Here is a 17,729-nt window from a genome sequence, read left to right on the forward strand (position 1 = left end):
TCCTTTCTGGAGTAGGCACTGTGCCCGACATAATCAATTTGTATCTGCCCCACCACTTAGAAGAGCTCTCTCTCCCTCCCTCCAGGTTTGCATCTCCTCCGGCCTTCAGGACACCTCCACCTGGATGTCCTCCTGCCACCCAAAACTCGACATGTACAAGACTGGGCTCCTTATCTTCCCTCCCAAACCCTGTCCTGTCCCTGACTTTCCCGTCACTGTGAATGGCTCTACCATCTTTCCCGTACCACAAACCCACAACCTCAGTGTCACCCTTGACTCTGCTCTCTCATTCACCCCACATATCGAGTCACCAAAACCTGCCAGTCTCACCTTCATAACATCGCCAAGATCCACCCTTTCTTCTCCTCCAAACCGCTACCACCTCAGTACAATCGCTCATGCTATCCTGACTACATTACAGCATCAGCATCCTTTCTGATCTCCCATCCTCTTTTCTTTGCCCTCTTCAGTCTATACTTCTTTCTGCCTCCCAGATTATCTTGCTACAGAAACGTTTGGGGCATGTCAACCCCTTCTCAAAAATCTCCAGGGGTTGCCTATAAACTTTCCTATGAAGCAAAAACTACTCACTCTTGGCTTCAAAGCTCTCCATCCCCCTTTCCCCTCCTACCTCACCTTCCTTCTCTCCTTCTCCACCCAGCCCACACATTCCACTCCTCTGGTGCTTCTAACCTCCTCACTGGACCTCCTTCTACCCTGTCCCGTCATCAACCCCTGTCTTACATCCGAACCCTGGCCTTGAATGTCCTCCCTCCTCAAACCCACCAAACTAGCATACTTCGTTGCTTCAAAACCCTTCTGAAGGCTAGCCTCCTTCAGGAGGCCTTCCCAGACTAAGCCCTCCTTTTCCTCTGCTCCCCCTCCACTTCTCATCACCCTGACTCATTCCCTCTGCTCTACCTCCCTCCCCGCCATGCAGCACTTGTGTATATATGTACATATTTATAATTCTGTTTATATTAATGATGTGTATGTATCTGTAATTCTATTTATTCTTATTGATGCCACTGATGCCTGTTTACTTGTTTTGATGCCTGTCTCCCCCCTTCTAGACTGTAAGCCCGGTGTGGGCAGGGATTGTCTCCATTTGTTGCTGGATTGTATTTTCCAAGAGCTTAGGACAGTGCTCTGCACACAGTAAGCGCTCAATAAATATGACCGACTGAATGAATGGATGAATTAATTAATGTACATAGGTAGCACTCGACAAACACTGTCATCATCATTGTTATTACCATCATTACTATTATTTAAGAGACCAGTTGAGGCCCATGGACTTGAGGCCCATGGAATCACCAGATTTACAAAAAAATGAGCTGATGAGCACAGTGCTGAAGGGAGGGGAAGGGAGAGGGGGAGGAGCAGAGGGAAAGGAAGGGAAAAGTGGGTTTAGCTGTGGGGAGGTGAAGAGGGGGGTAGAGGGGTAGCAGAGGGAGCAGAAGGAAAAGGGGAAGCTCAGTCTGGGAAGGCCTCTTGGAGGAGGTGAGCTCTCAGTAGGGCTATGAAGAGGGGAAGAGAGTTAGTTTGGCGGAGGTGAGGAGGGAGGGCATTCCAGGACAGTAGCAGGACGTGGCCCAGGGGTCGACGGTGGGATAGGCGAGAACGGGGTGTGGTGAGGAGGTGGGCGGTAGAGGAGCGGAGCGTGCGAGGTGTGCAGTAGAAAGAGAGAATGGAGGAGAGGTAGGAGGGGGCAAGGTGATGGAGAGCCTTGTAGCCTAGAGTGAGAAGTTTTTGTTTCGTGCGGAGGTTGATAGGCAACCACTGGAGGTTTTTAAGAAGGGGAGTGATATGCTCAGAGCGTTTCTGCAGGAAGATGAGCCGGGCAGCGGAATGAAGAATAGACTGGAGCGGGGAGAGACAGGAGGAAGGGAGATCAGAGAGAAGGCTGACACAATAATCCAGCCGGGATATTAGGAGAGTCTGTACCAGTAAGATAGCCATTTGGGTGGAGAGGAAGGCGGAAGTTGGTGATATTGTAAAGGTGAGACAGGCAGGTCTTGGTAACAGATTGGATGTGTGGGGGGAATGAGAGAAATTCTTGTATTTGTGTACTTCCCTCGCTATCGTCGCTGTGTTTAACCTAGTGAGAGAGGGAATCAACAAGGTAAAGACATGTGACTGGGACAGGGATGGGAAAGTGGACAGGCAGTAGACACCAAAAAATACCCTCTAGAATGTGAGCTCCTTATGGGCGGGGAATGTGTCTACCAACCTTATTGTACCGGACTCTCCCAAGCGCTCAGAACAGCCATGTCTTGCCTTTGCTGAGCAAGACAAATTAAATGAAGAAAATACAGGAGAGATGGAAACTCAGCTGACTCTGTTATACAGAGGAGAGAAAATTAGGTCCTCACAGACCCAATACATGATGACTGTGGGGAGAGCTACCCCAGTGATCTCGGAGGGCTAGAATGAACTCAGAATGTCTAAGACTGAGCTCAGCATGTCCAAGACTGAGCTCCTTCTCTTCCCTCCCAAACCCTGTCCTCTCCATGAGTTTCCTGTCACTGTGGACGGCACTACCATCCTTCCCGTACCACGAACCCGCAACCTTGGTGTCATCTTTGACTCCGCTCCCTTATTCTCCCCACACAACCAATCTGTCAGCAAAACCAGCTGGTCTCACCTCCACAACATCACCAATATCTGCCCTTTCATCTCCATCAAAACCGCTACCTTGTTGGTACAATATCACATCATACCCCACTTGGATTGCTGTGTCAGCATCCTTTCTGATCTTCCATCCACTTGTCTCTGCCTGCTTCAATCTATACTTCATTCCTCTGCCCGGATTATCTTTCCACAGAAACGCTCACTCCCCTCCTCAAAAACCTCCAGTGGTTGCCTGTCAACCTTCACATGAAGCAAAAACACCTCACTCTTGGTTTCAAACCTCTCCATCCCCTTGCCCCTCCTACTTCATCTCCCTTCTCTCCTCCTATAGCCCACCCCATACACTCTGCTCATCTGCCACCACTAACTCAATGGACCTTGTTCTCACCTGTCCTGCCGTCGACCCCTGGTCCAAATCTACCACTGACCAGGAATGCCCTCCCTTCTCTCATATGCCAAATTACCTCTCTTCCTCTCCTCAAAGCCCTACTGAGAGCTCACCTCCTCCAGGAGGCCTTCCCAGATTAAGCCCCCCCTTTCCATCTGCCCCTCCTCCCCTCCCTTTATCCCCTTCCCCTCTCCACAGCACATATATTGCATATATTATTTTTTACTCTATTTGATCAATGATATGTATATATCTATGATTCTATCTGTCTATTTTGATGGTATTGTTGCCTGTCTTCTTGCTTTGTTTTTCTCTTTGTCTCCCCCTCTTAGACTATGAGTCCCCTGTTGTGCAGGGATTGTCTCTATCTGTTGCCGAATTGTACATCCCGTGCTTAGCATAGTGCTCTGCGTACAGTAAGCATTCAGTAAATATGAATGAATGAATGAATGAAGATATCATAGCTAGATGGCTTTGGTGTTTGTGATCACTTATTTCCCCCTAAGAATAGTGTTTGTTAGGCGTGTTCTATGTGGCAGACACTGTACTAAGCTGCGCGATAGATATAAGATCATCCAGCTGGATAGAGTCCACAGAACCCATGAGGCTTACAACTCTAACCCCTATTTTACAGCTGAGGAAGCTGAGGTACAGAGAGGTTAAGTGACTTGCTCAAAGTCACTCAGCAGACAAGTGGTAGGGCCATGATTAGAACCCAGGACCTCTATTCTCAGGCCTGGGATCTTTCCACTAGGCCACACTGCTTCCCGATGTTAATGGTGAGTATGGTTCAGACATTATACCAACAGAACTGCTCAAGGACTCAGATGAGTTACTTATGGAAGGACCATGCACCATGACCATGGGGAAGTTTGGACTCGGCTACCCTTCTGTGGATCTTCAGTTTGGCTGGAAGTGTATTACTTCATGCTGTTCTACCTCATTAGCTCTCGAAGAGACAGAAATATATTCTCTCTTTTGAAATCACCATACACCCCCGAACACCTATACATGTATCTCTCTTCAAAAGGGATATACTGTTACATGTATGTTTCTATATATCTGTTCACATAGCTCTGTCCCTTTGAGATATTTATAGGTAAGTGTAAATCAGTGAGTGCATTATTAAGGTCAGTATATTAGACATGTATATCTGCGTGATGAGGAAATAGGGAATCAGTGTCTTAGTTCTGCTGTGCTAACTCATCGCAAGTTCCACACTCAGTTAATCGACCCATCAGTGGGACTTGCTTAATGCTTACTATATGTAAAGCTGAGTTGCCTAGTGGAAAGAGACCAGGCCTGGGAGTCAGAAGCCCCAGGTTCTAATCCTGCCCATGACATTTTCCTGCTGTGTGACGTTGAGCAAGAAACTTAACTTCTATATGCCTCCATTTCCACATCTGTAAAGTGAGGATTCAATAGCTATCTTCCCTCCTACTTAGAATGCGAACCCCACGAGGGTTATGGGCTGTGTCTGATCTTGTATCTACCCCAGCACTTTATGCAGTGCATGACACTTAGAAAGAGCTTAACAGATGTCACAATAATTATCATTACTTATATTACTGTTATCATTATGATGTTCATTATCATTATGATTTGGTTCAGAAAGCCAGAAGAGTTGTGGCCCAGCTAAATCTGACTGATTGCTATGATGCACTGACAAAGGTGGTTTCTGAAAACTGGGGACTTGCCCTCTCCTGCTCATTCCTGACAGTGCCAGCATCCTGCTAGTAAAAAGAAAATCACTGGCCTGGAGGGAGATGAGCACCTGAAACCCTTCTCTATAAACACACACCTGGCCAGCACACTGGGCTGAGAGAAGCTCAGTTCTGGAATCAAATGGCAGCACAGTGACTTTCTCCATCTAGTTTCGTGAGCCAAAGGGGTCATGTAGACCTGGACCAGGCTAGTCAACAAAATCAGTAGGAAGCATGACTATGAGAAGTGGCCGTTCCCCCAGATCCTGACAATGATACTGCCTGGGCACCCTGGCCAGACCAGGGCAGATTTCCCATCCTTCCTTGGTCCATCTACCCTCTACGAGATTGACTGTACTGAGAGAGCTGCCTGTTTCTGATTGTATCCTGAGTCACTTTCTCCATCATTTTCCCACCTCCCAGCTGCATGTCCGGCACAGGCTTCTCCATCCCAGATTTGGGGACCTCTCAGCAGAGAGACAGCCCTGTTCCCAGGACAGCCGTGCCTCCTGGATTTTCAGTAGGTCTCTCCAATTTGTGGTTGAGACAAACACTTTCTCACTTCTCCCCATCCCTCTGCTGGTCCCAGAGCGGCAGGGACACCTCCGCTGGGTCTGGCCATAAGCTGGGAAGGGGAACAGGATCTGTTTTAGGGCCACTAGACTGGGTCTTTTACTGAAATGAAAAGGTTACTGCTGACTTTCTCTCTTCTCTCTTAACGGCTGATTCAAAGGCAAACTCTGTCCCCCAAACACTCTAACACAGAAATGGTTTCACCAACACACACAAACACACACACACACACACATACACACACAAATGACACCAACATACACAAGCACACACATAAATATATCCCTACGATTCTGGCAAGACAATTAAAGTCTCATTTCACCTCCCACCAGAAACAATCTAGTGCCTCAACAGTTCACTGGACTAAACTATTCCCAAATCTCTATAAGGATGATATAATTCTTTATGTTCTTAAAAATCACATTTGGGCTTTGAATAGATTCAAACAGCCATTCAGGCTGCTATTTTATCTTACCTCACTTCTCCCTCTTTCCTTCTCCCCTCTTTTCCCTGGGCTCCAGCAGGCATGGGATATCTTCACTAATTTTCCTGGAGTCCAGTTCCTTCCAGTTCCTCCTTGTCTACTTCTTCTGTTGAATCCTCAGTGAGTATCAGTTTCAAATGATTCTGATTCCTTCTGTAAACTTGCTCCTGCATATTATAACTTTCTAGGGCAATGATGCCATCTCCCTTAAAAAGACCTCCTCTCTACTTTTCATTGAACTCAAATTGGGTTAATTTAACTTTAACAAATAGTTGGCAATCTGGTTTTACCACAGCCTGGTCATCCCACCTCTGTTCATCATCTTCTAGCCCGCTGGTTTCATTTCCAGATTCGCTGAAAGGTTCGTCCTGATGACGGGTGACACTTCAACTGCTAAAAGGCTGATTTGACACATTAATATTGCCATGTGGTAGGCAGGCCCACTCTTGAATGTAAGTATTCTTTTTATCCTTTTAACAATTTGAGGAAAACATACTTCTATTCACTCCCAAACTGTACCAGGAACTACATGACTAACTCAAAGACAGGATTTACTTAGTGATCGAACTCTCTTTTTGTTCTTTGATCTTGTATTGGAGCAGTCAATTTTCCTACATAACTTTATTCAGTCTAGATTGATACTTATGATTTTACTTACTAATTGAACCATCTTTAAGCTTTGACAAAATTCTTTTTTTGTTGGTATTTGTTAAGCGCTTACTATGTGCCGAGCACTGTTCTAAGTGCTGGGGTAGACACAGGGGAATCAGGTTGTCCCACGTGGGGCTCACAGTCTTAATCCCCATTTTACAGATGAGGTAACTGAGGCACAGAGAAGTTAAGTGACTTGCCCCAAGTCACACAGCTGACAAGTAGCCGAGCCGGGATTCGAACCCATGAACTCTGACTCCAAAGCCCGTGCTCTTTCCACTGAGCCATGCTGCTTCACTGTTTAATCATGTTTCTTTATGAAATAGAAGTCTGTATGGCTTGTTTTCCTGGTATGTCCTGGGATCTCCTGATTGAGGACACGATGAGACAGAAACTTTTCTGAGATCAGTTCTCTCTCTCCTCAAAAGTCAGTAAAGTGTACTTTATTGGCAAGAGCCCGGGCTTGGGAGTTAGAGGATGTGGATTCTAATCCTGACTCTACCACCTTGTCCTCTTTGTGACCTTGGGCAAGTCACTTAACTTCTCTGTGCCTCTGTTACCTCATCTGTAAAACAGGTATTAAGACTGTGAGCCCCACGTGGGACAACCTCATGAGTTTGTATCTATTTCAGTGCATAGAATAGTGCCTGGCACATATTAAGTGCTTAACAAATATCATAATTATTAATTATGATTATTAATAGATAGAAAATGGCATCCAATGACTCATACCAGTTCGGGGTGAAATAAGAACAATTAATGTCCCTGTAGTTAGAAAGTCCTCATCTTTCTTCAGATGATGTCCCTGCCTGCTTTTCCTGGACCAGGTGATCTACCAGAGCACTCCCCTTATCCTGATGCCTTCATATCCCAACTCAGCCTTAAGGCATCTCCAGTGATCAGAGGCAGAGTGTCCCATTGCATCAGTGATGTCCTGTAAAATCCTAGGAAGTTTCAATCCTAACCAAACGATTGCCAAGCAGATGAACACCCAGTAGAATAAGCTACTCAGACACAATTGATAAAATCTGAGACAATTCTTTTCAGATCATACTCCCTATCACAAAATGGCCCTTCTGTAAATGCCTAAATCCTAGGAATCCAAGTCCTAAAACTTTCCTGAGTGCCTTCAGAAGAAAACACAATTTGCTTTAAAACAGAAATCTGGAATTTTTCTTTGCCATTCATTTTTCTTTGTAGGGCTGGGCAATTAAGCACCCCACCATGTTCCGCTGCACCCTTCTCCCAAATAAATTATTCCAAAATTAACTCTTAATAGACATTTTAATGTTTGGGTTTTAATTGTAAACTCACTTTACTCTTCCAAGCAGTACCAAGCACAATGATCTGCATATAATGTCATGTTGTGGAGTCGTCTGGACCCATAATGACTCCACAGATGCACCCTTCCCAGAACATCCCACTCTCCATCTGCAATTCTGGGAGATGTATCCATAGAGGTTTTTTGTTAAAAATATGGAAGTGGTTTACCATAGCCTTCTTCTATACACTACTGCATAGTGTACCTGCAGTACACTAGAGTTTCTGTCCTCCATTATTGCTGGTGCAGCTGCTGCCCAGCACGGGTGAGTTTTGACTTGTAACAGATTGCTTTCCTCTCACTAGCCACTAGCCCAAGCTAGGAATAGAATGGGTTTGCCTCTGCTGGACTCTCCCTGTCATAGCAGATACTAGTAGGGTAGTGGAAATTCTCCAGGTGTGATAACAATGATGATGGCATATGTTAAGCTCTTACTATGTGCCAAACATTGTTCTAATCATAGGGTAGATACAAGATAATCAGGTTTTCCCACTTGGCGGTCACAGTCTAAATGCACATTTTATGGAAGAGATAAATGAGGAAGAGAGAAGTTAAGTGACTTGCCCAAGGTCACACAGCAGACAAGCTGCAGAGCCGGGATCAGAACCCACGTCCTCTGACTCCTAAGCCCGTGCCCTTTCCACAAACCCACACTGCTTCTATAATCCTCAGAAGGGCTGCATATAATATATACTGATAAATGTCATTGATAGATTAATTTGATTGATGATGTGGTCTAAAAGAGAAGGTGTATTCTTCATGTAAATAATGTCTGAACCCTTGTTCAACTTCATCTTTCTCCACTGCACTCTATCACACCTTTATGTCATCCTATTTCTCTGCTTGACACTACTCCCCAGTGCAAATGTCCTCTTTAATTCCTTAATTGGTTGGATTCCTAAATCAATCCATCTCCCCAAATTACCTCCCATTATTCCACTTCCTCTCAAGATATCTCCTTACTTGTAGCAAAAACATCGATTAATATTTCTTTTTAAAGTCACTTTATTTTACAAAGTATGCTGCCCTGCACCTCACACAAATTCTTTAGGTTCTCTTTTATTTCCCACTTCTGCCACCCCTCAGGTTGTCTCCTCAAATGAATGGTAAAACGAATCGATCCATCCATCCTTGGTATTTATTGAGTGCTTATTTAGTGCAGGGAACTGTACTAAGCATTGGGGAGAAGAGAATGCCAAAGTCTAGTGAGAGACCGTGAACACTGCCCCAGGGTCCAGAGGGCTGTGCATTGCTGATAAATCAAGGGTCCATGTCCCTGTGTCCATACAGAAACTCCCTGGCAATTTAGATTTGTCCGAGGTTAATTTGTTAATGTTATTTAAGTGCTTATTCATTCATTCAATTCAATAGTATTTATTGAGCACTTACTATGTGCAGAGCACTGTACTAAGCACTTGGAGTGTACAATTTGGCAAAGTTAGAGACTATCCCTGCCAACTGACAGCTTACAGTCTAATCGACTAATGCTTACTGTGGGCCAGACACTGTACTAAATTCTGGAATAGATACAAGATAATCAGGTTGGTCATAGTCCATGTCCCACATGGACCTCACGGTCTCAAACCCCATTTTAAACATGACATAAATGAGGCACAGAAAATTTAGGAGACATTCTAAGGTTCACATAGCCAACAAATGGTGGAGCTGGGATTATAACCCAGAACCTCGACTTCCCAAGTCTCTGCTTCTTCCACTTGGCCACACTGCTTCTCTCCTTATGATCCCTCCCTAGGTTGGGGAAAGCACCATACCATTCACAGATATGGTATCGTTCTATGCCCTCAATGGCTCTGGGTACAAAGTCCCCTATTTTTCTGCGGGCACCAAAAGACGGACTCCAGAGGTTCATCCCCCGAGTTGAGCCAAGGTCACTTAGAGGCCTTGGAACTTCTTCGCTCTGTCTTTCAATTGCCCCTTCTTTCCTTTGTCTTTTTCTACAACTGTGGTGACATCAGCTCCACGGCCATGGTCAACTGATTTATGACAGCCTGATGGGCCTCCTTAACCTTCTGGAGGTTCTATCCTTTTCCATTAAGGCTGTGATGTAAACCACTCATATTTATTGAGCATGTACTGTGCACAGAACACTAAACTAAATACTTAGGAGAGAACAATAGTACAATATACCAGCCACATTCCCTGCCCCCCATAAGCTTAGAATCAAGATGCAGAGAAAGACATTAATTTGAATAAATGAATTACATAAACAAACTTGAGTGCTGTGGGGCTGGGAGGGGGGATGAATGAAGGGAGAAAGTCAGGGCTGGTAGAAAGGACAGGAAGCAGAGAAAAGTAGGCCTGAGTCAGGGAAGGTCTCTTGGAGGAGATGTGCCTTCAATAAGACATTTAAGAGTGGGAGAGTAATTGTCCGTTGGAGTGGAGGAGAGTAGTAAGTAGGGGAGAAGGAAAGAGGGAGAAGTGGATTAAGATAAAACAGCAGCCTGAATGACTGTTTGAATCCATTGTAAGCCTAAATGAATTAATTAATATCACCAAGATCCGCCCTTTCCGCTACAACCAAACGGGCTATCTTACTGGTACAGGCTCTCACAATATCCCGGTTGGATTATTGTGTCAGCCTTCTCTCTGATCTCCCTTCCTCCTGTCTCTCCCCACTCCAGTCTATTCTTCATTCTGCTGCCCAGATCATCTTCCTACAGATACTCTCTGGATATGTCACTCCCCTCCTTAAAAACCTCCAGTGGTTGCGTATCAACCTCTGCACGAAATAAAAACTCCTCACTCTTAGCTTCAAGGCTCTCCATCACCTTGCCACCTCCTACCTCACCTCCCTTCTCTCTTTCTACTGCCCAGCCTGCACGCTCTGCTCTCTGCTGCTCACCTCCTCACCGTCCCCCATTCACATCTATCCCACCGTCGACCTCTGGCCCACAACCTACCACTATCCTGGAATGCCCTCCCCCCTCAACTCCGCCAAACTAACTCTCTTCCCCTCTTCAAAGCCCTACTGAAAGCTCACTTCCTCCAAGAGGCCTTCCCAGACTGAACTTCCCCTTTTTCTTCTGCTCCCTTCCTGCTCCCCCCCGCACTCTGCACCTCCCCCTTCCCCCACCCCTCTCCTCAGCTAAGCACCCTTTATCTCCGCTCCTCCCCCTCCTCCTACCCGTCCCCTCAGCACTGTGCTCATTTGTATATATTTTATTACCTTATTTATTTTGCTAATAAGGTGTACATCCCCTTGATTCTATTTATCGTGATTATGTTTTGTTTTTGTCTGTCTTCCCCGATTAGATTGTAAGAAGCAGCGTGACTCAGTGGCTTTGGAGTCAGAGGTCTTGGGTTCAAATCCAGACTTTGCAACTTGTCTGCTGTGTGACTGTGGGCAAGTCACTTAACTTCTCTGTGCCTCAGTCACCTCATCTGTAAAATGGGAATTAAGACTGTGAGCCCCACGTGGGACAACCTGATTCCCCTGTGTCTACCCCAGCGCTTAGAACAGTGCTCTGCACATAGTAAGCGCTTAATAAAAATCAACATTATTATTGTGAGCCCATCATTGGCAGGAATTCTCTCCATCTGATGCCAAATTGTACATTCAAAGCGCTTAGGTCAGTGCTCTGAGCATAGTAAGTGCTCCATAAATACTATCGATTGAATGAAAAGATAAGGCCAAGGTTACGGGCTTGTGAGACAGGAATGTTGGTGGTGCTGTCTATGGTGATCGGAAAGTCAGGAGGAGAACAGGGTTTGGGTGGGAAGATGAGGAGGTCTGTTTTGGGCACGTTGAATGTGAGGTCACGGGAGAACATCCAAGTAGAGATGTCTTGAAGGCAGGTGGAGATGCGAGACTGCAGAGAGGGAGAGAGATGGTGTCTGGAGATGGAGATTTGAGTAGTTGAAGCTATGGGAGCAAATGCTTTCTCCAGGGGAATGGGTGTAGCTGGAGAATAGAAGGGGACCCAGAACTGAACCTCGAGGAAAGCCCACAGTTAGTGGGCGGAAGGTAGAAGAGAAACCCGTGAAAAAACTGAGAATAAGATGTCAGAAAGTTAGGGGGAGAACTAGGCTCATGCACATGGTCTCCATTTTTTCCAAGACGACCCTCATCTCTTCCAGTAATGAATGAAATACAATGGCCCCTTTCTGTCCTCGCTGACCTTATTACCTGGAGAGCAAACCTTGTCTACTCAGTGAGTAAATGCCCCTCACTGGACACCCCAAGACCACTGTTGGCCTTCCTTTTGGGGTCTCTTTTAGGTCCTAGATTGACATCTTACCTCACATTTTGGGATGTCTTGGGACCTTGGGGCCTATGCCTATTCTGAATATATTTGGCAATAAACTCTCCAATGAAGACCCAGGCCTGTCGGGCTGGTGGTCAACCTGTGGTCTTACCCATCCTCTCCAGGTGATCAATCCAGGACCTGAGTATTACGTTTCAAGATCGTGCTCTCAGAGCCAACATTTTAGCCCAAAACTCCAGTGGACCTTCTGGTAGAACAGGAAAAGGAGTCCATGGTTCAAGTCCATGGTAAGCAGGACTTGATTGCCTAATAGGGTAGCCCAGCAGGCTGCCTGTCCCAGGAAACAGTTCAGCACCATACCCCATCACTTCTCCCTGTCCTCAGGTTACTCCATCAAGGAAGCAGCCTTGCCTGGTTTTTGCTAATTGTGTCCCCTCAATCTCTCTTCTTAGGTTATCTCTCCCTTGTCTCTCATCTGGTCTCGCTTGTCTCTTCTCCAGTCCTTCAGAGAAACAGTAAGGGCTCAATACATACGATTGAATGATTGAATGATAGGACGGGTTCCTTTCCACACTGTTTTGGCTTTCACATAGGCAGAAGCAGTTTGCTATAATATACACACGAACACTTTCACTGTCAACATTTCATTCTCAACAGCAGTATTCAATTAATGCTTATTATATGCAAAATACTGTACTAAATGCTAAAGATTCAATGCATCCTACGCATGTGCTGGAATTCTTTAAATTGACCATTCATTGTGTAGGTGTCAGGTAAGCAGTGGGCATAGTATGCTGAGAAGTTCAAAAGACTTTTGAAACCTGGGCTTGATTAAAATGGACTATAGAAATATGACAATTCCCTAACAACCTGACTGACATACTCAATTCATTTTTGATCCTTTGAAAGTCTTCTTTTCACCTCCAGGTACTAATTCACATGTCTGTGGTCCATCCTGATTTCTCCAGTGGTCCTGCAGAAATTCATATCAGGAAGCGATGGCTGTTGATGTGGCTCAGGAAATATGTTTCCTCTCCCAGACCCAAGCAGGTAACCTGGGGAACTCTCTTCTCATCACACTCTACCTCTCTTCGTTCCTCCTGGGTTCCAAACCGAAGCCCACAGACCTGACCATCATCCACCTGGCCCTCGCCCACACTGTGATGCTCCTAACAAGGTGTATCCTCATAGCAGCAGGGGTGTTCGGGCTGCAGCTTGTCCAGAATGATGCTGAGTGTAAGCTCTTGGCCTTTGTTTACCACATCACCCAGGCCCTATCCATTTGCACCACCTCCCTCCTGAGCATGGTCCAGGCCATCACCATCAGTCCTAGCACTTCTTATCTGTTCTGATCCCAAATGCCATCCGCCTGGTCTTAGCCATTTGGTGGATTCCCAACTAGCTGATAAGCACTAACCTTCTGTTCCAAATGTTTTCCTCTCCCAATACAACCAACACAGATATCAACTGTTATTTGGTGCCTATAAACACACTCCTCCAGGGGCTGATTCTCACCATTATGGATCTCCGTGACATCCTCTCCCTGGGGTTCATGAGCTTCTGCGGGGGGTACATGGACCTTCTCCTGCACCGACACGGGCACCAGGTCCAGCATCTTCACAGTCCCAGCCAAGCCCCCGAAACATCGCCAGAGAGATGAGCCACCCAGACCATTGTGCTGCTGGTGAGCTGCTTTGTAGTCTTCTATTGTGGAGATCTTGTCTTTTCCCTGTTTCAAGGGACATCCATGAAGATTAATGCTCACGTCTTCAATGCTACCATGTTTAGGACCAGTGGATATGCCACTATCAGCCCCTTTGTGTTGCTCACCTGTGACAGAAGGTGATCACTGGCCTCGAGGGGGATGAGCACATGAGACCCTTCCCTATAAACACCCACTTGGTCACCACAATGGGCCGAGAGAAACACGGTTCTGGAATCAAATGGCAGCATGGTGAGTTTCTCCGTCTTCCTGACTCTATGGTCGGGAAAGCAGAGGAGATCATTTTTTGGTGAGCCAAGGGGGTCATGTAGATGTGGACCAGGAGAGGGCTGGTCAACAAAATCATGACTGTTACAAGTGGCCATTCCCCCAAACCCTGACAATGACACCAACCTGGTACCCTTGCCAGACCAAGGCAGATTTCCCATCCCTCTTTGGTCCCTCTACCCTCTGGCAGATGGGCTGACTGAGAATGCTGCCTGCTTCTGACTGTATCCTCAGTCACTTTCTCTATCATTTTCCTGTCTCCCAGCTGTATGTCCAGAACAGGCTTCTCCCTCCCACATTTGGGGACCTTTCAGCAGAGAGATAGCCCAGTTCCCAGGACACCCATGCACCCCAGATTTTCAGAAAGTCTCTCCAATTTGTGATTGAAACAAACGATTTTTCACTTATCCCCGTCCCTCAACTGGCCCCAGAGCCACAGGGCCACCTCTGCTGGGGCTCTCCAGAGGTTGGGAAGGGAACAGTATGGATTTTAGGGCCACACCCCTAGGTCTTTTCCTGAAATGAAGAGGTTCTTCATTCATTCATTCATTCATTCATTCATTCAATAGTATTTATTAGCTCTTACGTGCAGAGCACTGTACTAAGCGCTTGGAATGTACAAATCGCCAATAGATATAGACAGTCCCTGCCCATTGATGGGCTTACAGTCTAATTGGGGGAAACAGACAAAAACAACAGCAATAAATAGAAAGAAGGGGATGCACATCTCATTAACAAAATAAATAGGGTAATATATACAATTGAGTGGACGAGCACAGTGTTGAGGGGAGGGGAAGGGAGAGGGGGAGGAGCAGAGGGAAAGGGGGGAAAAGAGGGCTTAGCTGAGTGGAGGTGAAGGGGGAGTAGAGGGAGAGCAGAGGGAGCAGAGGGAAAGAGGAAGCTCAGTCTGGGAAGGCCTCTTGGAGGAGGTGAGCTCTAAGTAGGGCTTTGAAGAGAATTAGTGTGGCAGAGGTGAGTGCAGAGGGCATTCCAGGACAGCGGGAGGACGTGTCTCAGGGGTCGACGGCAGGATAGGCGAGAACGGGGGATGGTGAGGAGGTGGGCAGCAGAGGAGTGGATCGTGCGGGGTGGGGAGTAGAAAGAGAGAAGGGAGGAGAGGTAGGGGGGACAAGTTGATGGAGAGCCTTGAAGCCTAGAGTGAGAAGTTTTTGTTCTGTGCGGAGGTTGATAGGCAACTACTAGAGGTTTTTAAGAAGGGGAGTGACATGCCCAGAGCGTTTCTGCAGGAAAATGAGCCGGGCAGCGTAATGAAGAATAGACTGGAGCGGGGAGAGACAGGAGGAAGGGAGATCGAGAGAAGGCTGACACAATAATACAAACCGGATATTATGAGAGCCTGTACCAGTAAGATAGCCCATTTGGTTGAAGAGGAAAGGGTGGATCTTGGCGATATTAATTAATTCATTTAGGCTTTGAATAGATGCAAACAGTCATTCAGGCAGCTGTTTTATCTTAATCCACTTCTCCCTCTTTCCTTCTCCCCTACTTACCCTGGGCTCCAGCAGGCGTGGGATAACTACACTAATTTTCCTTGAATCCAGGTCCTTCCAAGTCCTCACTGCCTAAATTATCTATTGAATCCTCGGTGAGTATCACTTTTAAATGATTCTGATTCCTTCCGTAGAAACGCTCCTGCATATTATAACATCCTAGGGCCATGATGCCATCTCCCTAAAAAAGACCTCCTCTATACTTTTCATTGAACTCAAATTGAGTTATTTTAACAAATTGTTGGCAATCTGGTTTTACCACACCTGGTCATCCCGCCTCTGTTCATCATCTTCTACCCCTCCAGTTTCATTGCCAGATTCGCTGAAAGGCTCGTCCTGACTACAGTGACACTTCAACTGCTTAATGAGTAATTTCACAAATTAATATTGCCATGTGGTAGGCAGACCAAGTCTTGGATGTGAGTATTCTTTTTGTTCTTCTAATAATATGTGTAAAATGTAAATATATTCACTCCTGAACTTTACCAGGAACCACATGACTAATTCAAAGACAGAATTTGCTTTGTGACTGAACTCTCTTTTTTTTCTTTATCTTGTATTGTGCAGTCTTGCTTTGTTATATAACTTTATTCAGTCTAGATTGATACTTATGAGTTTACTTACTACTTGGACCCTCTGTAAGCTTTCACAAAATGCTTTTTAAAACGTGTTTCTTATGTAAACTGGAAGTCTGTGTGGCTTGTTTTCCTGGTATGTCTTGGGGTCTTGGGATTGAGCACATGGTGAGACAGAAACCTTTCTGAGATCAGTTCTCTCTCTTCTCGTAAGTCAGTACGATCTGGTTTAGTGGAAAGAGCCTGGGCTTGGGAGTCAGAGGATGTTGGTTCCAATCTTGGCACTGCCACCTTGTCAGCTGTGTGACTTTGGGCAAGCCACTTAACTTGTCTGAGCCTCGGTTGCCTCATTTGTAAAATGGGGATTAAGACTGTGAGCCCCACATGGGACATCCTGATTAGGTTGTATCTATTCCAGTGCATAGAATAGTGCTTGGAACATACTAAGTGCTTAACAAATACCATGAATAATTAGTAGTGGTAGTAGTAGACAGAAAATGGCATCCAATGATTCATGCCAATTTGGGGTGAAATAAAAACAAATAATGTCCTTGTGGTTTGGAAGGCCTCATCTTTCTTCAGATGATGCCACTGTCTGTTTTTCCTGGACCAGTTGATCTGCCAGAGAACGCCCCTTCTCTTATGTTTTCAAATCCCAGCTCAGGCTTGAGGCATCTCCAGAGATCAAAACCAGAGTGGCCCATTGCATCAGTGATGTCCTGTAAAATCCTAGGAAGGGTCAATCCTAACCAAACGATTGGCAGGTAGAAAAACACCCAGTAGAATCAGGTAGTCAGACACAGTTGGTAAAATCTGAAACAATTCTTTTCTGATCATACTCCATAGCACAAAATGACCCTTCAACTGTGACTGCCTAAATCCTAGGAATCCAAGTCCTAAAACTTCCCTGAGTCTCTTCAGAAGAAAACACAATTTACATTTCAAGAGAAATCCAGAATTTTTCTTTGCCATTCACTTTTCTTTGTATTGCTTGGCAATTAAGCACCCCACCATGTTATGCTGCACCCTTCTCCCAAAGAAATTATTCTAAAATTAACTCTTAAGAGACAATTTAAAATTGAGGTTTTTATTGTAAGCTCACCATGGGCAGGGAACAAGTGTACCAACTTTATTCTGTTCTACTCTTCCAAGCATTTCCAAGCACCCTGATATGCATATAACATCTTGTATTGTGCCATCCAGTCATCTGGACCCATAGTGACTCCACAGACACACATCTCCCAGAATGCCCCACTCTACATCTGCAATTCTGGGAGGTGTATCCATAGAGGTTTCTTGGTTAAAATATGGAACTGGTTTACCATAACCTTCTTAACCTGCATACATTAGAGCTTCTGCCCTCAAACCTCTCTCGTACAGCTGCTGCCCAGCACCGATGAGATCTGACTTCTAACAGATTGCCATATATATATATAAAATATGTACTCATAAATATCACTGATAGATTGATAGATTGATTTGATTGATTATGTGGTCTTAAAGAGAAGGTGCATTCTTCGTGTAAATAAAGTCTGAACTCTGGTTCAACTTCACCTGTCTCCACTGAACGCCATCACACCTTTACATCATCCTATTTCTCTGCTTGTCAGTACTCCCCAGTGCAAATGTCAATTAGGTGGATTTCTAAAGAAATCTCCCCAAATTTCCTCCCG

At 45.5% G+C, this 17,729-nt stretch overlaps 1 pseudogene; it reads left to right on the forward strand.

Moving 5' to 3' along the window:
- ORNANAV1R-PS3405 (vomeronasal 1 receptor ornAnaV1R-ps3405 pseudogene) lies at positions 12,979-13,826 on the forward strand (annotated as a pseudogene).

The sequence above is a fragment of the Ornithorhynchus anatinus genome, chromosome 8 (genome assembly GCF_004115215.2).
Source record: "Ornithorhynchus anatinus isolate Pmale09 chromosome 8, mOrnAna1.pri.v4, whole genome shotgun sequence".
In the NCBI taxonomy this organism is placed as follows: Eukaryota; Metazoa; Chordata; class Mammalia; order Monotremata; family Ornithorhynchidae; genus Ornithorhynchus; species Ornithorhynchus anatinus.